The sequence below is a fragment of the Thermobia domestica genome, chromosome 4, assembly GCF_964235325.1.
Source record: "Thermobia domestica chromosome 4, izTheDome1.hap1.1, whole genome shotgun sequence".
Classification (NCBI taxonomy): domain Eukaryota; kingdom Metazoa; phylum Arthropoda; class Insecta; order Zygentoma; family Lepismatidae; genus Thermobia; species Thermobia domestica.
In genome coordinates this window covers 284,683,008-284,708,960 of record NC_137457.1, presented here as the reverse complement: position 1 = coordinate 284,708,960, position 25,953 = coordinate 284,683,008, and the positions used below count along the sequence as shown (strand labels likewise).

The 25,953-nt window shown below is 35.2% G+C and overlaps 1 protein-coding gene across 1 annotated transcript in view; it reads right to left on the bottom strand.

The window, feature by feature from the left end:
* fwd (phosphatidylinositol 4-kinase beta fwd) overlaps positions 1–22,742 on the bottom strand; it is an 83,534-nt gene extending 60,792 nt beyond the window's left edge. The window contains exon 1 of the mRNA XM_081756048.1: positions 22,157–22,742. The gene's annotated coding sequence lies outside the window, so the exon portion shown is untranslated. The remainder of the gene's footprint in view (positions 1–22,156) is intronic.
* Between the last annotated feature and the right edge of the window lie 3,211 nt (positions 22,743–25,953).

The window sequence follows — 25,953 nt, the reverse complement described above, 5'->3', positions numbered from 1 at the left end:
CATTAATCATCCATCTCTTCTAGGCTTCAAGGCATAATTCAAAATAAAGATTTCCCTATAGAAAGAAAAAAGCTTGATCATGAATACTATATCGTTAATGTTTACAAAAATCCAAAACTAATAAGAACTTACCACACAAATTCTGCTTTGTATATGAATATACCTCACACGTATAAACTTAATATAAATCACATGGCACCAATATTTTAACAATGAAAATACGAAGATATTCTTCACTACACTGACGGAACCGAACTTCAACAATAATATTTAAAAAAAAAAAATATCACACTTAAGTAACTTCCTTGCATTGGCTACCAATCACACAGTAAAGACAACATAAGCACAAACGAATTTTATTGCTTGAGTCAATGTGAAGGCGGTTTACCTCGTCCGCCTTTCAGAACGAGTTATCACTGTGACGTCATGACGTCATCTCTCCGTTAGCTTATTTGTTCTACAATCAGCATCATGACATCATACCAACATGACATCACATCTGAAAGTTCAATTGGCAGGAACTGTATGTAATATATATGAAATGCAACTAAAACCAGATTCCATTCACTGATGCTCAAATTCTTCGAATTCTCTGAATACCAGAAAGTTCTCACAAAATGCTGTAGTCATCCACAAAAAATATCACTCACCACTCAAGTTCAAACGTACCGGTACATCATTCTAAGCTGCTTCTCTTGCCTTAATTCTTTCTTTCAGTTTCATTAACATACTCTTTTCTACCTCCTAGAAAAGTATAAAAATCCTCGGCATGAAAATTCAGCCTAATGGAATCAATAGTGCTCAGTGAGATAGATAACAGCGATTCTCAACTTATGAGTCGTCAATTCATCAACAAGCTGGGTCCTAAGCTGACAAGGAACGGACATAAACCTGTCATCCGGATATCCGAATCAAACCTAGTCCATTCGATAATCATAACAAAGAAATGTTCATACACAATAATATAGGTGCCATGGACAACGGAGTAAGTCCCTGGGTCCCATTAATCATGTTAGTATAAAGAAAATCGTAGACTCACAGTGAAAAAGCTACTGTATCAACACTGTTCATTGGAAAGTCATGGTTCATTTTCTTCAGCATGAAACAAGCTTTCCAGAAGTGCTATGTATTGGGGCCCACAAACGGGCCTGGCTGGAGATCGAACCAGGAAACCCACGCACCAAAGGTAAGAGCTCTACCACTGAGCCACCGTGCCCTCCAGTTACCGAAAATGAAATGAAGTCTTTTATTTTAACGTCCCACGATTATCTCCTTTAGGCTAAGAGAAACAGAGGGTTAAGGCAAGTGAGTGATGGAATTGGTAGAATAAGAATGTGGGAAACTGAAAATTGAGAGAATGTCAGGAAAATTTCCTCCAAAGATCTCTCCCATCAACTTTGGACCCCTCTGAAGTGGCCCCGGGTAAAAGCACACAATCCAAATGTATCTCTAAAATTACTACAGAGGTTAGGAAATCACTGTATCAAGTTTTGTATTGATAGACGGAATAGATACGAGGGGAAAATATGTATTGTTATAAACTTTTTCCTCATAATTTCCATCAAGGAATTCGATTCCTACCTTCTGACTCGCTACATCACGGCCATATTTGCTATTTAAGCAATAACACAGCTGATATGAACAATAACAGGTCAAATAAATTTTGTTGAAACTAAAGAGGTGCCCAAATGAACTTCAGCACTCTCTAATATTAAGAAATAGGTATTTTGCCTAACAATCGGGCTCCAGTGATCAGTATTTTGCCTCCCATCGCATTTCTAGCTTTCTACACTAGAGTACATTACTTCTTAACCACCAAACTTTTTCCCATAACACTACCTTAACTCTGAAAATAATTTACCCCAGTGCATATCAAACCAAGAACTAGAAAAAAAGAAATGAAATCTTTAAGTTTTACATCCCACGGTTATGCCAGCTAGGCTAAAGGAGACGGTGATGATGAGTAATGAATGAAATGGTGGAATGAAGAAAGTGGGAGGAAACGGGAGAACCCCGAGAAAACCCACGCACACGGTGTTTGTCCACCACAAAGTTCACTTGGCAGGAGCTGGGATCGAACCCGGGACCCCAAGCACCAGAGGTGAACGCTCTACTACTGACAAGCGAGCCATATTTTCTCGTTGAATAGACATATTCTGCAGTCTTATGTAATTACAGAATATCCAGTCGCAATCCGGCAGAAAAATTAAAGTCATGGCATGGTTGATGTAGAACCACGCGTATTTCCTTAACTTTTGTACCGTACTTTCACAGAAATGTCCAAAGGGACCACACATTTTTTTCCTAGCCCCGGGCATGCAGTAGGGTTAATCCGGCCTGCTTCATTATATTTGGTCTAGGAATTAATTCGTGCGGGTGGACAAGAGATGGGGTAACGAACGGAGCGTCCCACAGTTCCGTGTATCCACACATGTGTTGCAAACCCCTGTTATCGCGTATCGTTCGTAGTATAGGGCAGCGGATTAAAGCGTCAACAACACCAGTTTGTAGTTAAGTGAACATGGCGCAATTTGTGCCTGATAAAGTGTTTTTGCGGGGTGTCCTGCTGCATTACTTTAACATGCAGAAAAGTGCGACTGAAAGTCATCGTATTTTGGTGGAAGTGTATGGTGACCATGCTCTAGCTGAGCGAACGTGTCAGAAGTGGTTTGCACAGTTTAGAAGTGGTGATTTCGGCTTGGCAGACCAAGAGCGAGCTGGACAGCCAAAAAAATTTCAAGACGAAGAATTGACAGCATTGCTCGAGCAGGATTCGTGTCAAACGCAGGAACAACTTGCAGCAGCATTAGGCGTTGATCAAACAACAGTCTCCAAACGCTTGAAAGCCATGGGAATGATTCAAAAGATGTCACATTGGGTTCCACATGAATTGAAAGACAGAGACGTTGAAAGACGAAAAACCATTTGCGAATTGCTGCTTCAACGACAGAGCAGAAAGGGGTTTCTGCATCGAATTATTACGGGTGATGAGAAGTGGATCCATTACGAGAACCCTAAACGAAAAAAGGCCTGGGTGAAACCAGGTGAACCAGGTCCATCACAACCAAAACGAGATATTCACTGTGCAAAGGTCATGCTGTGCATATGGTGGGATATGAAAGGTGTGGTGTACTATGAGCTGCTGCAACCGGGTGAAACTATGAATGGAGAACGTTATCGACGACAATTAATGCGTTTGAAGCAAGCTCTGGCCAGAACACGACCAGAATGGGAGAACAGACATGATAAACTTATTGTTCAACATGATAACGCTCGCCCACATGTCGCAAAACCGGTCAAAACCTATTTAGAAAATGTCGGATGGGAAGTTTTACCCCACCCGCCGTATTCACCAGACGTTGCTCCTTCGGACTACTACTTGTTCGATTGCATGAACAACGATTTGATTGGACAGCGGTTTACTTCTTCAGAAGATATCGAAACATGGGTCTCTGACTGGATCGCTTCCAAGGATGAGGACTTCTTTCGCCACGGAATCCGTACATTGCCTGACAGATGGGCGAAAGTGGTGGCTAGCGATGGACAATATTTTTCTTAAGGTATTTATGTATTTTGTGTTTGTACTACAGCTTCAATGTGTGCGTACCAACCGCACGAATTAATTCCTAGACCAAATATTTAATTTATTCAGTAAAATTTAAAAGCGTAAGAGTGAGCTTGAACCAACATTTATCAGCTTGTGCAAATAATATAAGCAAAAATCTTACTACTAGTCGCTTTCTTTACAAGTGGTGTTTCAAGGTCACTCCCCGTAGCACCCTTATCTCCTCTTGCTTATTATCTTTGATGTTCTGGTCTTATCTACCTAGCATATTAGAGCTTGTTTTGCATGTCTTAATGATGTATTCACATATACGCACATATATATGTGCGTATGTCTGCATTTTTTTTTATTTTCACGTAAAGCCTAAAGAGATCAAATGACTTTGATGAGTGAAATATTGATAGATCCGTTGCAATTTCAGAAAAGCCTTTGAATAGATATGGTGTCAGGTAAAATCCAATATGGAAGACGATAAGCGCCATATTGTTGAATCTGCTACCGATTTTTTCTTTTTCGGCCACTGTTATGCCCTTTCAGCTGAAGGAGATGGATAATTAATGGAAGAGAATGATTGTCAAATTATTTTGTGCTCTCCCACCCCTAATCGAACCCGAGACCACGTGCATCAAAAGCATACGCGCCAGCCACTAGACTAGAGAGAAAAACTGGTAGAAATTGATGAATCAGCTACCAATATTATATCATTGTTATTCTGCCTTGATGAATCAGTGTTATTATCCCAGTTATTTAGCCCTGATAAAATTTGATAACTTGAGTTGATTTTAACGTCCCTTTCAGCAGCGAGGCTATATGAGACGGGACCTACTGATTAACGTGGAATCCAAACCACATGAGCTCCCGCCGGGAATCCAACGCGGGTCTCCCACCCCAAATGTGCGTATGCTCATTCTTAGCCATGAAGGAGCTCTACTATTTGATAAATTAGCTATCAGTATTATCAGTTACTCTGCCTTGACTGAATTTGATGAAGCACTTATCGACATTATAGTTATTCTGCCTTGATAGAAAGTGATGAATAAGCTACATTATCTACATTATCCAAGTAGATCTCCCTTAATAAAAATATACGAATTAGCTATTAATATTGTTTTAGTTATTCTGCCTACAGAATTTGATGAATCTGATATCGACATTATCACAGTTATTCTTGCTTGAGAAAAATTTAATGAACTAGCTATCATCAATTTCTCTCTCAGTTATTTCTGCCATCAGTCATTTGCCAGGTCACTTGCCGCAAACTGAACATCCATGTATTAAGTTCCTCAGTTAACGTCTTCGCCCTAACGCTATAATTATCAGTTTTAATATCGTCCATATTTTGTAGTCTCCTTCGCTCTCCCTTTTCCCTTCCACCGTACGGTTTTATTCAAGATCTTTAAGACACTGTATGCTCTCAGGAAATGCCCCAATCAGTTGTCAATAACATCCAGTACTGTTCTTTCAATTCTACTATCCAGCACTACTTCTTAATCACTGGATTTCCAGACAGATTTGTCAATTTCATGAGTAATAATGGCTACGTAATGTGGACCTACGAAAAAAAGAAAAATAGCTTTGGATCAAACAACGGGCAATTTATACCAAGAGTGAACTGAGTCGCCATATTTCCTTAAGACTACCAAAGAAAATACACTTAAAACTATCGCAGTTGACTACTTGTGCAAACTTTATTTTTCAGCTCACTGATTTCTGTGGTGAATTATTTTTCTATTTTCTTTGAAAGGAATTTCTATGATTTAATGATTTAAGTTTACTGATTGCTTCTTGAAATCTCTTTAAATATCGCTTATTTCCTGATATTATATAAATATAAAATCATGTGCTACTATAAATAGTACATTCGTCTTCAAAAGGCTATATTTTCAAAAGTATTACACGTACAGTCCGCAGCAAAAAAACTGCAACATGAGCATGTAAGTTTACTGTGAAACGACGAAGTCTTTTGCTCCAAAATAAATGTGCGGAGGAGGACGCCAAGGTTTCGCCTGGCGTGATTCGTGCCACTTAGACGTTATGTTGATTCCCTGCGCTGTTAGGCGTAGTTTCACAATAAACTTACATGCTCGTTACAGTTCTTTTTTTTTTTCTGTGGACTGTGCAAACACGAGAGATACATGAAAATAACCACAAACTCGAAGTTTTCTACAGCTTTTACGTATATTCTATATGTGCCCCTTTGGTCATACGCAAATACAGCCAACACAGATATTACAAAAAACTTCAATGAAATCTTTCAGTTAACGTCTCACATTTATACCCCTTAGGCTAAGGGAGACGAATAATTGAGGCAAGTAAATTTTTATGTAAAATTGATGGAATAAGAATGTGGGAGGAAACACAAGTACCCCGAGGAAACTCACGGACATGATGCATAGGTATTACAGATACGCATACAAATTCTAACATACAAAAACTCTTTTCTTGCCTTACCTCCATTTTGGCCAGTTACTAAACTCGTGCTGCCATCTGTAATATATACTACAAAGTTAGTGAGTTTGTGGTTATTTTCATATACACTATATCTCATTTTTGTACGTGTAATATCTCATTTTTGTGCCTTTTGAAAATGAATGAATCATTTACAGTAGCCCTGTATAACACAAATTCATTTTGAAAAAGTAAAAGCACATTTAACTTGACTTGAATTAAGAGTATCATTAAAATAATAATATTAATTCTCCATATAAATAACTGGGCTAAAAAAATGAATTAGGTACCAAAAACATCAAGAAAAAAAGCGCCAATAAACGTCATCCCCTTCAAAATAAACATTACAATGGAAAAACCGCAAAACAGTCATAAATTGTATACTATTTTTGCTAGTTCTGCATATCACAAATTTTTTGAACAAATGCTGAAATATATTCAAGTACATACGTTTTCAACCAGTCAGTACTGGCTTATATAACTGGAATAAAGAGGAAAAAGTCTTCGTGGCCATTGTGTTCTCAGGTCATTTCCGTTTTACTTGAACTAGACTTTGAACACTTAAAAAAAATATACCTAAAAAATGTGTGAAGCGTCAACGAACGTTATCTCCTACATAGAGTTCAAGGAAGAGATTTTTTTTCTATCTATTCCTAACATTATTTTCACATTAATTCTCGCATTAACTCAAACACAATATAACGTGCAGTGGTTCATATCAAGCATGTATGGCAGATAGACCGCAGTTCATCATAATGTGCTCAAATATACGTGGTACACAGAATGATATTAATACTAGATACAGAAAGCTTGGTTTTAATTGAATGTCTGTCTGTCTGTCGAAGTTTAACATTCCTTTTGAGCACTGAGGCTATATGAGAGATGGACCTAAATTCAGGTAATTCGCCAACTACACTAATGCGATCAATGCTCTCCAACCAGGAACTGCCAAGGGATGTTTTTAATGTGAATATATTGTTACCTTCTACAGATTGTATCTTGAGGTAAACGTTGACATCACCTGTTAAGCTCTGTATGCCGAAAAAAGAAAGAAAAAAAGGTAAAAAGGATAGTCATCTGAGTGTTTGATTGATATGTTTGAACTATATATTAAAATTCTCTGTCAAAACTTTAAAAGCGTTTCTACTTTCTTCCATTTTAACTACATGACCTTCCCACCTGATGACTCTAACAATGTTCAGTAAACCGAATAAATTATGAAGTTCCTCGTTATGAAATTTCTGTCATTCCCGTTTTTCTTGGGTCGGAATATTCAAATCCTATGTCTATAAAAATTGCCCAACTTCGTTGAAAACATTGTATATTATTTCTTCAAATTTACCAATAATATTTATTGTTTGCGACCCAAATCAGCACAAGAAATAACAAATGATTAACCTTTACTGGCACTGTGGCTATTTGTCCCCGTCACAAAAAGACCAATTACCGTCACATACATTTCATAAAAGAACATGACCAATACAAAAACAATGATGAGGTGCTTAACTTACGATATAGTCAAAAGACGACATATAGCAAGACGAAAAACAAATCAGACAAAATAACATAAAAGTCTTAGTCAATGTTAACTATTTCAATCTCGCGTACAAATTCGAGAAGGCAGTCATTAAAAACAAGGTTATCCCCCAAAACCTGACTAATACTATTTAATTTGGTCTAAACGTTCTGTAACAGGGTGTCTACTAAAATCCCAAAGTGAAATTTCGTGATGTTTTCTTTACCAAATCATAAAATTTCCCAAAATTTTCAAGAGCGAATTTGGGTGCGAATTAGGCCGCATTTTCTTCTATGCGATAGAAACGTACTTTGCTTGCGATTCGGTAGCGTCTAAAGCTGATTATAGACATTTTTGGTGGTGAACTTTGACGTTTTATAGAACAAAATTTTCCAATCTGTACTTACATTTGAACAGTTAAAAAAATATCGTAACCCAAACGCTAAATTTCGTGACTTTTTCGCGACTTTCATGACCATTTTCTGATTTCGTGACTTTTTCATGACATTCGTGACCGATAGACACCCTGTGTAAGGTCTGAGTATCCTGAACATTGTGCAAGATATTTCAGTTTAACGTCCCACGTTGACCTGGTTTAGGGAGACGATTATTAATGCAAGTGAATGATGATGGAAGGACAGGTGAATGAGAAAATGAGAGTATCCCACAAAAACTCACGAACACGATGCTATCTACCATAAACTTACTTGGCCGGGGATCGAACTAGACCCCCTACGCACCAGAGGTAAGCGCTCTACCACTGAGCCACCATTTCCCAGATACAGAATAAAGACATTCAAATATAGTATATTTGTACAGCGACACAACAAATGTTATTTTATAAATAGAAATCCACGACAAGATGAAGAAAAACTCCTATGAGATGAATTGTCTTGGTTATATTTCTAAGGTATTGGTTACGATTTTATGGTAGAAGTTTATCACAACCAACAGGGTTGGCATAAACCATGGTTTTTATTTAAAAAACCAAAAAACCCGGTTTTTTTGGTTTAAACCAGGTTTTTTTGGTTTAAACCAGGTTTTTTTGGTTCAAATCAGGTTTTTATGGTTTAAATAATTTGCTGTATATATTCATATCATATATGGACAGAAGTAAGTTTGTTTCGCCTTGATGTTATTATGCAACAACCGGGTTATGCTGGAAGGAGTCACATAAGCTTAAAGCGGAATAAAAACCGCTTCTCGAGTTACATCCGAGAGAAATTGTCCTTCATTTGAACTCGGAACCAGGACTAATTGGCCAGAAATGCGATACGTCTGCCGACCTGATAAAAATACGTTGTACTGATCTTTACATGCTTCTTAATATAACTGTCAAGAGTCATTTCAGAAGGACAAAAAGATAAACAGTTGCACAAGTGAAACCATTACACAGAATTACATATGAACAATTTCAAAGTACTACGGAGTACAGAAGAACTAATTTAGTTCAAGTTAGTTAACAACGACTTTTATTGGTCCAAATTAAAGAAATACACCGACTTAATCTGCATATCAATAACAAAAGTGAATAAAGATACGAATTATTTGAGTCCACTTTGGCTCAGACTCATTTATACATAAATAGATACCAAAGATACTTATTTCACTAAATGCCTCTCGTGGGGTCTGTATGACCCCCCCCACACACACACACAAAAGTACGGCATTTTCGATGTATTTTATCAATAGTAAACATTGAAACGAAACAATATTTAGAATTTTTCTTCGATTGCAATTACATAACAATAACAACTACAAAAAATCACAAAATAAACATTTATAAACTTTTTTTTTTTTTTTTAAAAAAAGTTGCTTTTGTAGTATAATCTTTCTGAGTAATGAATAGGGAATTTAGATCTGAATATAATATGAATAATATACGGGAGTGAAACGTGATAACCCACAAATGTGTGTTCATCAAGATTTTACAAACACTTACACTTTTGCGAACATTTTTTGTTTTTTGGTTTAAACCAGTTGGTTTTTTTTTTAAAAAAAAACAGCTGGTTTAAACCATGGTTTAAACCACCTTGGTTTAAACCAGCCAACCCTGACAACCAACTTAAGAAACAAAAATAAGACGTTATAATCTTAATTTATTCGTGATACCTTATTTCACTGAGTCACAAAATAACTGCTGCTCTAATGTTATACGAGTTTGACGGCCCTTCTTTTCATTACATCTCAGTTTCGCAACGGGCTTATATCCGGCAAGATTTAGTAGAAACACAAAGTTAACGAAGTCAAGAGCAGAAAGAACTCGTAGCATTGCTGTGAGTAGCGTAGAAAGAGAGAGAAAAGTAGAACGATTGAAATCTGACAACAACAACACTTGCCAAAACTAAACAAGCAAATGTTACAGTCATGCAGTCACTAAAATGGCTCAGAAAACAAAAAGAAAAAACGGCGTGTAAATTGGTCAGTATTTACATAAAAAAGTTATTTAGTGAGAAACTGCCAACCATTGAGAATCCAAAAGAATTTTCGACGCATTCAGACGCTAAAGTATAATTATCAGTAATATTTATTACTAATTATTCAGTAATAGATCTAGATCCATCATAAATATGAAATTCCCACTATCATAAATATTGTGTAAGAAGAAAAGCGATTCTCAAATTTCAAATTTTCAAACGATTACATCTTTATGCGAAGTTCACGGCAGCCAACGAAGTAAACATTATGAATTACTGAAGTTATAAGAAAAGAAATGAAAAAAATGAAATCTTTAAGTTTTACGTCCCACAGTTAGGCCGGTTAGGCAAAAGGAGACGACGATGATGAGAAATGAGTGAAATGGTGGAATGAAGAAAGTGGGAGGAAACGGGAGAATCCCGAGAAAACCCACGAGCACGGTGTTGGTCCACACAGCGCGAGCTGCGATCGAACCAGGCACCCCAAGCACCGGAGGTGAACGCTCTACCACAGAACCACCGCGCCCCCAAGTTATAAGAAAAGATACTTACACAATGGTTTAATGTTTTTCTATGAAACTGCCACGAGGAGGATTGATATTGTAGGTCTATTAATAAAGTTGTTTCTTCGGATTCCATGTTCAAAATCCAGAACTGTATTAGTTAGGAAATATTCTTTTGTAAAAGACAGACAGAGGAACTGATGCACTCCAGAAACCTCCCACTTGGAAAATATATGCTTCTTTACAACTTCCGCAAACTAAACCAGTCATTTGATGAAATAATAGAAACAGCTGGAACATTTCACTTAACTGAAGGATATGGCTAATCTTACAATGCCCATTTGTTTATCTCAACGAAATAATTTCGAGAGATGCTTATGCGCTCAGTCTTGGTCGCACCAAGTGCGAAAATAGATAAATTCACTAAATTTACACATTTATTTGTTCATAACTAACATTACATAAAGCGTAAATTATGGTATCTTGGCAAATAAACAATCCTGCCACCCACACGAACCGTAAAGATATCACAAACACTACCAAACTTGTTCACAGAACACAACCCATGTGGATTATACTATTTTGTAATCTCATGACCAACTGTTTCATTATCATGCCCCTCAGGTTACGCATAATGTGAATTAATACGCAAGTCTGTGTCGTTCGTCTAGAAATATTTATGTCTAAGTTGCTAGTGGATCGAATAATGGAGATGATTTATATATAAGCGGCATCACTTCCACATTTATACTGTACTGTTCCACTTCCCCAATCTATACCTATATTATCCTGCCTTTAATTTTCTACAATTAATATGGTTCTATTCTTACATAATATATATCAATGCATGGTTATATTTCGATGTACACTCATGTCCAAAATTATTGTCGCATGTCTATAAATATGTTGTTGTAGGAATATAATTTGATAACGAATTTGCACGGTATTTCTTATAATGTTAGTATGTGAATAATCGGCAAAGACATGTATGTGGCAAATTTCATGTCAAAAGAGCAGTAAATAAGAACAATAAAACGAAAATAAAACATTCTTGTCCATTTAGCAACATTTTGTTTTACTCATTCTGATTTCCATATTTATAATTCTTTTTCTATGAAATTTACCACAAATATACATTTCCCGATTATACACATAGTATCAGTATTAAAAGTAACCTGGAAAATCATTATCAAATTATATTCTTACAAGAAGACAGTTATAGATATGCGACAATCATTTTGGACATGAGTGTACTTGGTATTATTTCATACAATCTGCTACCATGGTTAAATGACGTAAATCACCTGATTACACAGTTGACTGTGACTGGTTCTTCCCGAAACTAAGGATCGAATCGAGTGATCAAGTAATCTAACACGTTACTTGACTCGAATTATGGTACGTGTAAACATCTTTATTATTTTTTTATTATATACTTTGTTACTGTATTAAATTACTGGTACTATAAGTGGTTTCTACACGCTGTGAGTATGTAACTCTAGTTCTTAAGAATACTACAATTGTTTTTGGAAATAAGAAAAGGTTAGAAGGTCCTTTTCAAAAAAAATTTTTTGACTGATACCCTATTTTTCGAAAAAGTATTTAAGGGCAGAAAAAAGTTCTAACATGTTGAATTAAATACCGTCAATTGTTATTCAGAAATTTTCTAATGTGTATTCTAGTCTGCTGTCTATTCATGCGACATACGTGTACATGTCTTTGCCGATTATACGCATACTAACATTGTAAGAAATACCGGGCGAATTCGTTAACAAAATTATATTTCTACAACATAATATTTATAGACATGCGACAATAATTTTAGATATGAGCGTACATTATTCTCAACAAAATAAAACTCGATTATAGTATTCGTCAAATATGATTAGCCTTACGTTGTATTCCGAAAATAGTAGAGCTACATACAATTTCGGTGTGCGTTGACACCTTCATCGATGACTTCTGACAAGTAAACCTTACGTTTGGGTGAATCGAGTTGCTGACTGAGACACATATGAGACAGTAGTACTAAATGTGATCAGTATTTCAGTGAAGTTTTAGGTGCGAAGCTCCAGGGGTTTAGGAGATAGAGCTACCAGAACATCACATGGAAGTACAGAATAGTCTTCATACAGTTGAAGGTAAAAGCTCTGTAAGACCTCTTGTAACGACAAAAGGTGAATAACAAATATATGGGTACATATTAGGACTAGGGGAAGTCATATAGTAGGGATATACCTGACGGGGGCCATCTTGAAATCTGCCATTTTGAATTAAGATTAAGTTTTTAAAATAGGAATAGGGTCATGTGTTACATGATTTAAGGCGCAAATTTAATCAGAAGAACAATGGTGACATTAATTTTGATTTATGCGCAATTGGTAAAAAGTTAAAGGGTAATTAAATATTGTTGCAGCATATGTATTAGTTCTTTACCTCACCTTGTAAATTTTGTGTTAATGATAATAATTAAATAAAAAGCAGGTGGATAAATATTAGGCCTATGGTAAGAGTTGCCTTGATGGCGGCCATGTTCAAATCCGCCATTTTGAATCAGACAAAAGTTTGAAACAAAACGTATAACATTGACACCTTATTAATAGCAAATTTTACCATAAATCCAACGGTATAACCATTTTTGATTTATCATTAACATGGCCGCCATCAAGGCAACTCTTACCATAGACCTAATATTTATCCACCTGCTTTTTATTTAATTATTATCATTAACACAAAATTTACAAGGTAAGGTAAAGGACTAATGCATATGCTGCAACAATATTTAATTTCCCTGTAACTTTTTACCAATTGCGCGTAAATCAGAATTAACGTCACCATTGTTCTTCTGATTAAATTTGCGTCTTAAATCGTGTATCACATGACCCTATTCCTATTTTAAAAACTTAACCTTAATTCAAAATGGCGGATTTCAAGATGGCTGCCGTCAGGTATTCCCTTACTATATGACTTCCCCCTAGTCCTAATATGTACCCATATATTTGTTATTCACCTTTTGTCGTTACAAGAGGTCTTACAGAGCCTTTACCTCCAACTGTATGAAGACTATTCTGTACTTAGATTTGATGTTCTGGTAGCTGTATCTCCTAAACCCCTGGAGCTTCGCACCTACAACTTCACTGAAATACTGACCACATTTAGTACTACTGTCTCATATGTGTCTCAGTCAGCAACTCGATTCACCCAAACGTAAGGTTTACTTGTGAGTATTGCTAAACTGAAATCATAAGTGAAAGTTCTTGCCTTTCTGTGGACCTTCTTGGGGAGAAAAAATAAACAACCTCGCTTATCAATTGAAACAATCTACCACCAAACTGTCCACTGACTGAATTCCAGGGAAAAGTGGTGCACCGTGCTTGCAGTTGATTCAATCGATTTTCTCATTTTACTATCGAAATTCCCATGGCAACATTATCACTTTAACTTCGAAAATAGAATTCCTATACAGATTTCATGCATGTCACATTGTTTTACCTAACCAATCATCTCATATAGTTATAATCAGAGGACGAAACTGCACGTCTAAATTCAGTAGTATCAGATCAGAGTGTTTGGTCGCCATCTTCAACACGTATAATTAATTATACATTAAAACGCCTATTGCTACATTAAAATATGTGATCGCCAATGACAAATAATAATAATAATAATAATAATAATAATAATAATAATAATAATAATAATAATAATAATAATAATAATATAATCATCATCATCATCATCAAAGAAGAAGAAATCACGGAAATAAAACTGGAGAAATCACAGAACAAAGTTCTGTACTACGTGAAAAATTGAGAATATTATACATAAAGATAAAACATTGAAAGGGTGAGCCATTTATCTTGATACGCCCTTGTAACTTTTAAGGTAATGGACAAAAAAGGTTGAGATTTTTCTACCAAGTAAATATAGGCAGGGGAACACTGACATACTCTCCGATACAACCAGGTTAATACTGTTGCCAACCCAAGATAAAGTGATATTTTCACAAATAGTACAGGCAATTGCACATTTCAAATCAATATATTAAAAGTAATATCCAAGAGAGCGTAGCCAACAAAATGTAAGATATTCCGGTAGTAACCTTGCACCACAGCTACTAAGACTAGAAACAACGCCCTCATCACTATGTAGCTGCCCAGGGAGACTATTTGAAGGGGATAACCTTGATTTGGAAAAATAATAAAACTCATTGTTAAAAGAATATCAGTCTCATTACTTTTCTAACACACTTCTTAAATATAAAATAAGGCAGAAGGTTTGGTTGTGAATAACTAAATAATAATGACAAAAAATGATCAAAGAAAATACAAACATGTACTGTCTGAACACAAAGGAAGAAAAAGCAATACCAGGCGACTCAAATACATGTCTGCGCCACGATAAAATTCCTTTTTCTAAGTAGAAGAAAATGGAATGGAATCTCCAAATCCAGGTTATTTTCCTTAAAAGCAATAATACTAAAAGTTTTGACGTGAAAAAGGCAGACACAGGACTACAATGACAGTTTTTCTGTGTGCTCAAGTGTAGGCTGAGTTGCGCGTAACTAGCCTAATGAAATTCCTCAAATTGTTGGGCCTATTTCTAGCCACATAGAGTTTATTTTTTCTCTTCAACAATGAGGTAACATGAAATATGAACCTACAGCATGAAATTCCAACTTGTACTATAGCCGAGAAACGAACCCACGGTAGTCACAGAGTTTATGCACTTTTTTTATTTTTTATTACTTTTCTCAAAACACCTCAAAATTTCTCTTCTATAAAAAATATAATTAAAAAAATACATGGTTTAATTCTTTTTACTACCAGCATATGCTGATATAAGAAACTAATGAAAACCCAACTAATGTAGTATTCTGTGATGGAGGCAAAACATTGTTTATATACACACCAAAGATTATAATAGCAGGTCTCTAACTGCTGATAAATAGACGCCATATAAAACGTGATGAATAACTGAAATACACAGTCTTACCTTATATCACGAAGTAGTTGTTTTTAACCAAATAGTTATAGTGTGAGAGTTGACATCTTTGTCGACGACTTCTAAAAAATTGTTAAATTGGGCATCTGCGAAATTTTTCTGAAACAAAATAAAATAACCCCACATCTCAACAAAATAGTTACGAACTAGGAGGATGGACGGTGGTCCAGTGCCCCATAGCAGAACATGCAACGATCTGCCGGGCCTGTGCAGAAAAATTAGCAGAGGATAAAAAAAAAAAAAAAAAGCCAACAGAAAGTATAAAAATATGACTTGATAACCAGCTCAAGTGAAGGAGTTTTTTGAATTGAAAACTCTTTTTAAAGTTCAGTAACAGATTTCAGAGACAAATACTCTGTTGCAGTAAAGCTAATGATGTTTTGTTTGAATATATCATTGTCTGAGGCAATATGTGAAAGTGGTTACTAATATGATGGAGAAAAGGCCAGCAGCAAAGGAAGGACTTAGTGATGATATTGGAACATTAGATCAACTTACATACATTATCTAAATGGATCCCATCAGGATATATATAAGAAAATTCCTTAAAGCTGCTTTCATTACAAAAGACGGTGTATCGTATCAGAAATACTTTAATCTGCTTCTTTTAGCAAAACTCTTTCAGAAAACGTGACTTCACAGGTTGTAACTCGAACTAGGGATACCGCTGAAAATTGTTTACCATGCTTCATGTAACGTTGTAATAAAAACATGATAGTATACCTTGATTTTTTGTTTTGAAATTCCTGCAGAAAATTTTTGACACAAAAGCTCATCGCAGAAAGACAAAGAAAGTTCTGCTATCGGGGTCCATGGTAGAGTGTTCATTCTGGTGCGAGGAGCTCTTGGTTCTATCCCAGGCAATTTGAGTTTTTGGTGGACAACATCGTGTCCACAGGTTCTCCGTTTCCTCCTGAATTTTCATTCTACCAATTAGTTCATACCCACTCAGTTTCTTGAATTACCAAACTCCTTTAGCCTCAAAGCATAAGTAGAACTATAAATTACATTTCTTCATAGAACATAAGTACGCTACATACAATAAGTACGATCCACAATTTAGAGTTTTATCAAGGCAAGGTTCTAGAACAGATCCCCCTTCAGGTTCACGACCCAGAGGCCAAGTTAGGTGAATTACAACAAAGTAAACTATTTCAAACTATTAACTAACCAAAATACCACTTGCATAAAAGATTTCTTCTAATTATCTACATTATAAAATAACAGTGGGGGAGGCAAAGCGCCCCCCCCCACACACATACACCCCAAAGTATATTATTTTAGAATATATGTTATTAAAAGAAATCCTTCAATGTACGTGGAATTTTGGTTAATTAATAATTTGGAATAATTTATTTTGTCGTACTTCACCCAAATTGTCCTAAAAAAAACGAAACTAACCAGGAACATCAATAACCTCAGACTGCAAAACAATATACCCATTGCGAACAAATGAATTTCAAAGAACACCCCACTGTATGCTACAAAAAAACATTTTATAAACCGACAAAACCCAAACACACAAACAAACACAATAGAATCAAGAAATGAAACACTAAAACAAACTATAAAATGTACACAGAACACACGAGGTGTGAAGCAACATATTGCCATATATAAATACTTCGACACATTCACACATACCACGCCTACTATCAATGAACAATTCAACATCGACTTCGAATACGAAAACAAAACTGAATGGAATTTCAAATAAAACAAAAAGCAAACTAAAATAAAATGTATGCACATAAAAATCAAAGAAATAACAAAAACTTTATTTATCTAAAATTATAGTTAGTTAAAACATTATTATTACTTTATGTATAAAACAGTAGACCCACATATGACTAATGTAGTTAAGTAAACAAACATGGTAATGGACTGTTCAAAGATTGAAGTACAGTATTCTTAATTTGGGTAATAATATATTTCAACGAAAAAAAAAAGAAAAAAGAAAAAAAAACCTGGAAGAAAAGAATGCAGAAAAGAACGAGGAACGAAAACGAATCAAAACAAGGTAGCCTAAGTAAAATAAATCTCATCAGTTTTATAAGGAGGGACCTGTGTTCTAGAACTTTCCTTTTTATCAATGATGTTAATCAGTTGCCCCTCCCAGAATGAAATAAGGATTAAGTTCCTGATAATATTTATTCACCTATTCAGATAATTCAAAACTATATTGAACTCAGTTACTATACTGTGCTCTTGGAAACATAATTCAAAACTCGAAATATTACCTTCTACCCCTGACTCCTGTTTAGGACATTATTGAAGAATAAATATCACTTACCCCATTGTGCTCCTTGCTCCCCAAAATGTCAACTGAGTCCCATTTTTATGTTTGAAAACTTCTATGTACACATTCACACTTGACCTTTTACACCTTTGTCCCTATAAATAACCAGTTTTACCTCCCAGTTGATTTGAACTTTACTCTCTTGTCTTATCGTTTTAATTTTGTGTATCTTGCTTTTTAATAGTTGTACTAATTACAATTTTCTTTGCTTTTATTCTACTGAGTACACAATGGCGTAAGTGATATTTAGTCTACAACTCTGTAAGCCCTTAAACAGGTTTACGCAACTGACAGCGGTTGGACAGTAGTATTATGCTGCCAATATGTCTTGAGCCGTGGCAAAAATGCGAACTAAAGCTCACACCCTCGACACACCCACGCGTTGAGCCAATAAGGGTTGAGCTGTTGCTGAGCGAGAGAACCTTGCAGTCGTCTACGCTATTGCCAGATTTAAAATCAAGAAACTATCGTATAGAATTCGCACGTTCTGTACTGACCGCAAGATTCGCGTTCCGAAGTGCGGCAACATTGCTCTACGGATGACGAAAGAGAGTGGAATTCCTTCAGCCGATAGCAGCGCTTGGAAAGGAAGACTAAGTATCAAGACAATGTGGCATCTCTATTGTAGTTAAAGAAAATAAGTCAACACTTTTGTCTGCATAAAAACTTATTGTATAGAATTGGCAAGAGTGCATCACAGAATACCTGGTGCCTATTTTTATACACAATGTAGAGTGATATAATACTAATATAGTCATAAATAGACTCCAGTTTGCGTCATACCTGCACTTGAAAATGGTTCTGGAAAATATTAAATAAAATGTCATGAAGTAGAATGGTGTTCTAAACAGGAGCGGCAGTTAGGGGTACCACGTAAGATTGAACTCGGCTTATGGGAAGCAAAACCAATCCTGTTCGATTAAAATACAACTACTTTGTAATACAAGGTAAGGCAGTAGATTTGCGATAATAGTTTTCTTCATACTAATTCTTGACTCACTGCTCTCCTTGCAACAATTAAGTCTCCTTCCCCCGGGATTACAGAAACGGTCGATAAAAAAGATAAACGCGAGTGGGGAGGGGTAAGCTTGTAAAAACGCGCAACTCGAATCCATTGACTAGACTTTTTTCACGACAGTGCCATCACTATTCTATTTACATCAATATGAAAAACAAATGACCTGATATCCTTTGAGTTACGAACCAGACTACAAGTCTTGAGCACAGTCTATTAGACTGATACCCATCTGTATAGTATGCGATAGGCACTGACGAAAATAAATCAGTAGAAACAAAATTGCTATTGCTAATGAGGAATAACTTATTAATTGAACGTGCGAAATACTTACAAGTAATCTCTCGTTTTGTCTGAAAGAAAATTTCATTAAAAACGTAGGATTTATTCCCAGGTTATAAGAATAGGTTAGGATACGGTTATTTTAGCTTTTTAAAAAGTCGGATAAGTTGTGGAACAAAATAATAATTACATAAGCAATTTTCTTGTCGTGGTCTTGAATGCACAAACACTGTGTTAAGATCAGGTACGTCAAAAGAGGCCTATCTGACCCACTTTTTTATTAGAATCACGGTACTGGGATTTATAAGATTGTCATGTTAGTATTATGTACGCTCGATACTTTAAACAATAACTGTTAAGCGAAGTTTTGAATTTTGTTTCTTGCAATAGATAATGAGATCGATTAACATCTTAACGGGTAATGATAAGCACTCCAAATCAGAGATGTGCGTCTACGCGTAAAAACCAATAGTTTACGTTTACGTGTCAACTATGCGTAGACAGTGTAAACAACGTAGACTATGTAGAATATGTCAACAACACGTAATTTAATATGGCATCGTGGACAATAAAGGAGCTTTATATTTTATCGTTACCTTGCGAAATTGCGTACAAAATAAAATGCCTAGACCAGCGAATAGTAATTTTCGAATACTTAGTTTCGTCTTGATGAAGGACAATGAAAAATATTATACATTTTGTAAAATATGCAAGAAAAAATTGGCAAATACAGCTGATTCAGGACTGAAAGCCCACAGGTGAGAATTAGTTTTGTAAATTTCATTATAAAAGCAGTGCTCGAAGTGGAAAATCTGAGGAAGTGGTATGTGCAGAGAAGAGTAAACATACAGATTAGATAATTCCCTCTACTTTTTATATGTTAGTCGTTTCCCTAATCTTTCGCTGCACCGAAGCAAAACAATTGAATGAGGAAATATGAACAAACGAGCAACGAAATTGTTCCTTACATTTGATAGTGGTTGTCTACATAGTCTACACGGGAAAAGGTGTAATGTAGATTACAGTAGACAATCGCGTAGACGTAAAATTATAGTTTACGGCACATCACTGCTCCAAATCCTGTTTAAAATATGTACCACTCCCTAGCTTTTATGCAACCTGCACAGTAGCAAACAAATATTGCTTGCTTATAATAAAAGAATGTGGCAAACGTTTTGTTATAGGATCACATACGTCAAAAGAGGCCTATATGACCCACTCTATTAGACTCACGCCAGTGGGATGTATAAGATTGTAACGTTGGTTTTATGTACGTCCAATATCCTAAAACTCTTGATCATAAGCGAATTGTTGAATTCTCACGCTACTGTGCAATCCTCTAAATAAGTTATTGGGTCGGACTGCATAAACAGCTAGGCGAAAATAAGCGTTTATTCTGGGTTCACTCGAGCAGACGGTTCTACCAAATAGAAAATTTATAAAGTAAAATATGATGTGAAACATTTTTCGTGAGGGAACGAGTGTGTGAATATAAGTAATTTCTGTCAGTGCACGGTATATTGAGATGAAATTTGAACAGCAGTGAAAGTATTGTAACTTACCTAACCTAAGAATTATTACCAGTATTTTAGAAGTTCTAAACCTAACCTGAAAATGTAAGAAATCTAAAAATTTGGTACAACCGTCTGCTTGAGTAATGCCTTTATTCTTACATAACATGTGCCCTACATACACATGTTCAACTTAAAACTACCATTATCGTTATAACGGTTATGGAATTGTCACTCTTAATACATAGTAATGGACAGTCTGTCAAAAGGTTCTAAAATGCTGGCCCGCAAATATAGGTGAAGATGGGTTAGTAGCCAGGTTGGTTCCTTTTTTTTATCAAAGCTCAATACTTAATCCACATAATAATGCCGAGCGAGTGACAATGAGCGAAGGCGGGTTAGTAGTGGTTAGTTGATTACTTTCTATTTACTTACGACTCAATGGGGACGCAGGTCAGTGTTCTGGAACCCTGCCTTAAGACAGCTGAAAGTTGATAATCAAACTTTCTTTTTTTTTTCAATCAGTTTGATCAATATTCGAGTAAACTTTACAACACACGCTCCAGCTGTGCATCGATACGTAGGAGTGCTTTAAAAGGGTATAGCAAAGCAGGGTAGGGTAGATTTGGGTTAGGGAAATTTGTGATTAATCGAGTATATAAGTTCTCGTATCTGAAAAAGGATACTAACTAGAGCGGGCAATGTATAGTTCACTTCAATATTCACCCTAAATTCGCAGTGAAAAAAAAAAACTTTCTATAAAAGTAAAATACTTTACCACTATTTTGTCTTAGTCCTTGTATTAGGCTTGTAGGCTAATGGACGCTTTAGCAAACAATGCAGGAATCATATAAGAGATTATGCACTCCAAAGACAAAATATTCTTGCGATCCAATTACTCAGAAGTTACTACTCATCATTACTTTTACTCTAATATAAAGTTCTAAGTTTTAAATTAAGAACTTACTGCATAATTATTTATATTTGTCCTATGAATCTATTAACCTTTTTATTTGGCTACGTGGTCAAAAATATCCATACACAAATATAAAGTTATTAAAATTGATACTAGCGTCAATAAATTGTCTGTGTCGATACGACAGCTTTCCAGTGTCACTACAAAAACTTTCTCAACGTAACCATGTAATTTTAAATAAAGAAATATTTATAGCTCACCCTAACCAGTTTTGAATGAAATTTTTTGACATAGGTCGTAAGCCACAAAACTAGGTCTACTCATACCGATATTTGTCATCGCCTTGAGAAATTATGTGATTACATTAACATACATTCTAATGAGAAAAATGTACTTGCTTTCACCATGGTACAGTGACGGTCGCGGCACTCACTTTCTCCAAACACGATCAATTAGTAAATAACTTACCGTCAAATAATGCATTCATTCTCATCAATATAATTTTTGAAATCGTGAAAAACTGGTATGCATAGACCAAACATTTTTTTTAAATAAACATTTTTTTTTTTTTTTTTTTATGGTTTCAAAACCTAGACAGAATCTTATATTTTCCGATAGCCGATCTATTGTTAGAAATAGAATGACTCGCACGTAACAGTTGTGATGGCAAACTTTCTCACCTTTCTTTCACATTTCCGAAGTAAATGAATACACAAAATGTTCCAATATCAGTTGACTCGCGAAGTACACAACCAGATTTACATAACAAAACCAGGTTAGATTATGACTCCTAGGGTGTGACCCAGTGCAGTCCCACCACCGCTGTCACTTACGGTCGTACGAATCAAGATGCACTTTTTTCTCTACATTAAAACGTACAAATTGATTGTCTTAGTAAATATTTCACTGTTATCAACATTCTTGCACTTCAATATTCACACAAACAACCACTTCCGTGTTTATTAAACTTTCTTTTCATATAGAAACGTTGAAATAATAGCATCTGCTGTCAGATGCTATTTTAACTAAATTCTCATGATATATTTAAAAGTTGAATTGTTTCACATTCAAATCAACACTATAATAATGTCCAGATATTATGACGTTATATAAAATACCCTCACCTTTCACATCCAAGCTCTCAAATTAAATAAACTCGGCACTAACACGGACAACTTGCCAACACCACGGTAGCCATATTTACTTGATAACTCAGTGTTACCAACCGAATGGGACGAAAGTGTCTCAACCATTCAGAAACTCTTTCCCTCCAACGGCCTTCAGCAATTTCCCCCGAGTGGACGCTAATGTAAACAAAACATTTAATCTTGACTAGAAAACATGCAATATATTTATCTGTTTGTTTTGCTTTATTTATTTTATGATTAAATGTCAAAACCAGAATAAAAAATAAAAAACAAGCAGTAAATTTATATATGACTTATTCGTGAGATAAGAAAGCTTAGCAAAAAAACAGAGAGGGGGAGAGAGAAAAGCCTTACTGATTGTCTAATTGTACACTTCTGCTTGAAACGGCTAGACTTGATTGGAGTATCATCGAAATAATAGAAACTGTATTTATTTCCCGTTCAGTGGTTGTAATTAGTCTTGCAAAGTAGTTTTGAATGGAATTACTGTTATTTATACAGCATACAATAGCTATTATTGTTAATATTTTAATTGTTAAAATGTTAACACATCAAAACTTATGTAATCAATCCGTTGTTTATATACTGTACATACCTTAACTAGCTGATGTGTCCGTTTTTCGCACGGGAAGAATAGGTTTATGGGAAATGTTTGAAGGCTTGTGTATAGCCCGCTCCCCCCAGTTCTTTGTCACCGGAACTGGAAGAGTCACTACTACTACTTATATCGAGAACAGAACCCAACCAACCCCTGCGGGGCTTCTAACCCATTCCTACTACTACTACTACTACTACTATTGCTACTAACTACCACTACTACTACTACTATTGCTACTAACTACCACTACTACTGCTACTACTACTACTACTACCGCTACTACTACTACTACTACTACTACTACTACTACTCATACTAAAACTTCCTTACCACAAGATTTACATCTTAAATCTTTATAACATGCGATTCCGATTCATTATGAACAAGTATGAATCGTTAGAATCACTATGATTCGTTAAAAATCACTGGGGGGAGCGGGCTATACTCAATCCTGTTTGAATCCCCTACCCCCTAAGAATATTTGTTTCAAGGAAAGAAACATAAGATATTCTATTGAAACGTGCTACATTCACAGAACACGCCTGTAGTCAAATTGATATGCTTAAAATTCAAACTTGAAGTAGATACTATTATCTTCCAAAAGTCATTTCAAACGAGTCGGCCGTTTTCCCGACAGCAAAGAACTATGAATTCGACACAAATCTCAGTCATTTTTGACATTTTATTTTTCACCTCTTCTTGACTCTCTACCGATGAGGATGAACTTTGATTTAAGCGCTATTGGAAGCGTCACGAGTCATTTCAGCGACTCCGAAAGCTATGAATTGCACTCTAACGTCAGTCATTTTGCGTTATTTTCACATATCGCTCCTTCCAACTCCCACTCCTTGAGGTGTCTTACTCCAACAGCATTTTTTTTTTTTTTTTCAGATTAAAAGCCACATGTCTACCAAATTTGGTTAAAATTGCTCCAGACGTTCCGGAGTTACGTTGAAATATACATTCATACACATACAGTACATTCAAATATAACCATATAGAAGTATGAACAACGCCTCCGACGTTGCCTGTGTAAATTTCCAATCCAGCTGATGTGCTAATTCATGCGTAAACTTAGTATTGAAGCAGGGACGGATCCAGGACGGACTTCTGGGGGGGGGGGTTGTAATACTGTTCTTAGAGCTACTTTTAAAAAAAATACATTTTTCTGGAACGTTTTACGTTACACGGTTTCATTTTTTCCATTAAACGATTTAGTTTTTTTTATGAGTAAACGAAATAGTTATGGACACTAGAAATATCTTATTAAATAGTTATATTAAATTAAATGTATTAAATAATATACGTATGAGCGGTTCGGGGGAAAACAATGATGTGTCACATTTTTCTAACTTTCGAATAAACTGGAAAAAAAGTTCAACATTCCCATATAATTCAATGCAATGGAACATACCAAACAAGTTTTCCCTGTCATCCGCAGCTACATTTCCGAAATTGAACTACCTACATACTGTTCTGTGGTTCGATCACAACTCATTCCACCTAATAATTCAATTTCGCCGAAGTATAAGTATGGATTGAGAATTAGAAATAAAATGAAATTTGTAGATTTAAGTCGCACATTTATGTTCTGAAGGCCAGGATTGTCAACCTAGAATTTGGGATCCTTAGAGGGACTCCCGAGAGGAATACCATGTGCGTCGAGAAAAGAGGTGAAAAACCAATATAATTAGGATGCATTAGTGGAAAAAATATTCTTAAAAGATTATTTTTCAATTTCTAAATTTGATATAAGCCTACATATTCTTATGTATATTCATTCTTATTGCCAATTATAGCAAAGAATATACTGTATATACAAAAATAAGCATAGAATCTTGAAACAATTGGAGTAGAAGAAGAAGAATGAAATTGGTAAAAGACTCCCTATTGAAATACAAGGAAATTATAAATGCAACTGTAAGCAACAGACAAATAATCAAAAAAAATATTACTAATTAAACTAAAAATTACTAATGGAGGTCGTTGGCAAGGGGATCTGATTTTAAAAAAAGGATCATGATATTACATAGATTGAGAAATCCTGATGTAGGTTCAAGGAGACAACTGACTAATGATTTTGAAAAAACTGAGTATCATCTATCATATGCAAAAACTGAGTAATTAAAGATTGATCACTTGCATATAGCAGTTAACATATTTTTTTTCAATACAAGAAACTTTGCACACACCAGATTCTTCAAATGCAATCTATAGTACTAATCGCTATAAAAGCTTCATACTATTTCCATTTAGAAAATAGTCTTTTATTGATCATTAATTTTTAAGAAGTTTGGTTAATGAACCAAGGCTCCTTTATATACTTAGGCTGTCTATTATTTAGTGATTGTTAATTTTTAAGAAGTTTGGTTAATGAACCAAAGCTCCTTTATATACTTAGGCTGTCTATTATTTAGTGATTGTTAATTTTTAAGAAGTTTGGTTAACGAACCAAAGCTCCTTTATATACTTAGGCTGTCTATTATTTAGTGATTGTTAATTTTTAAGGAGTTTGGTTAACGAACCAAAGCTCCTTTATATACTGAGGTTGTCTATTATTTAGTGATTGTTAGTTTTTAAGAAGTTTGGTTAATGAACCAAAGCTCCTTTATATACTTAGGCTGTCTATTATTTAGTGATTGTTAATTTTTAAGAAGTTTGGTTAATGAACCAAAGCTCCTTTATATACTTAGGCTGTCTATTATTTAGTGATTGTTAATTTTTAAGGAGC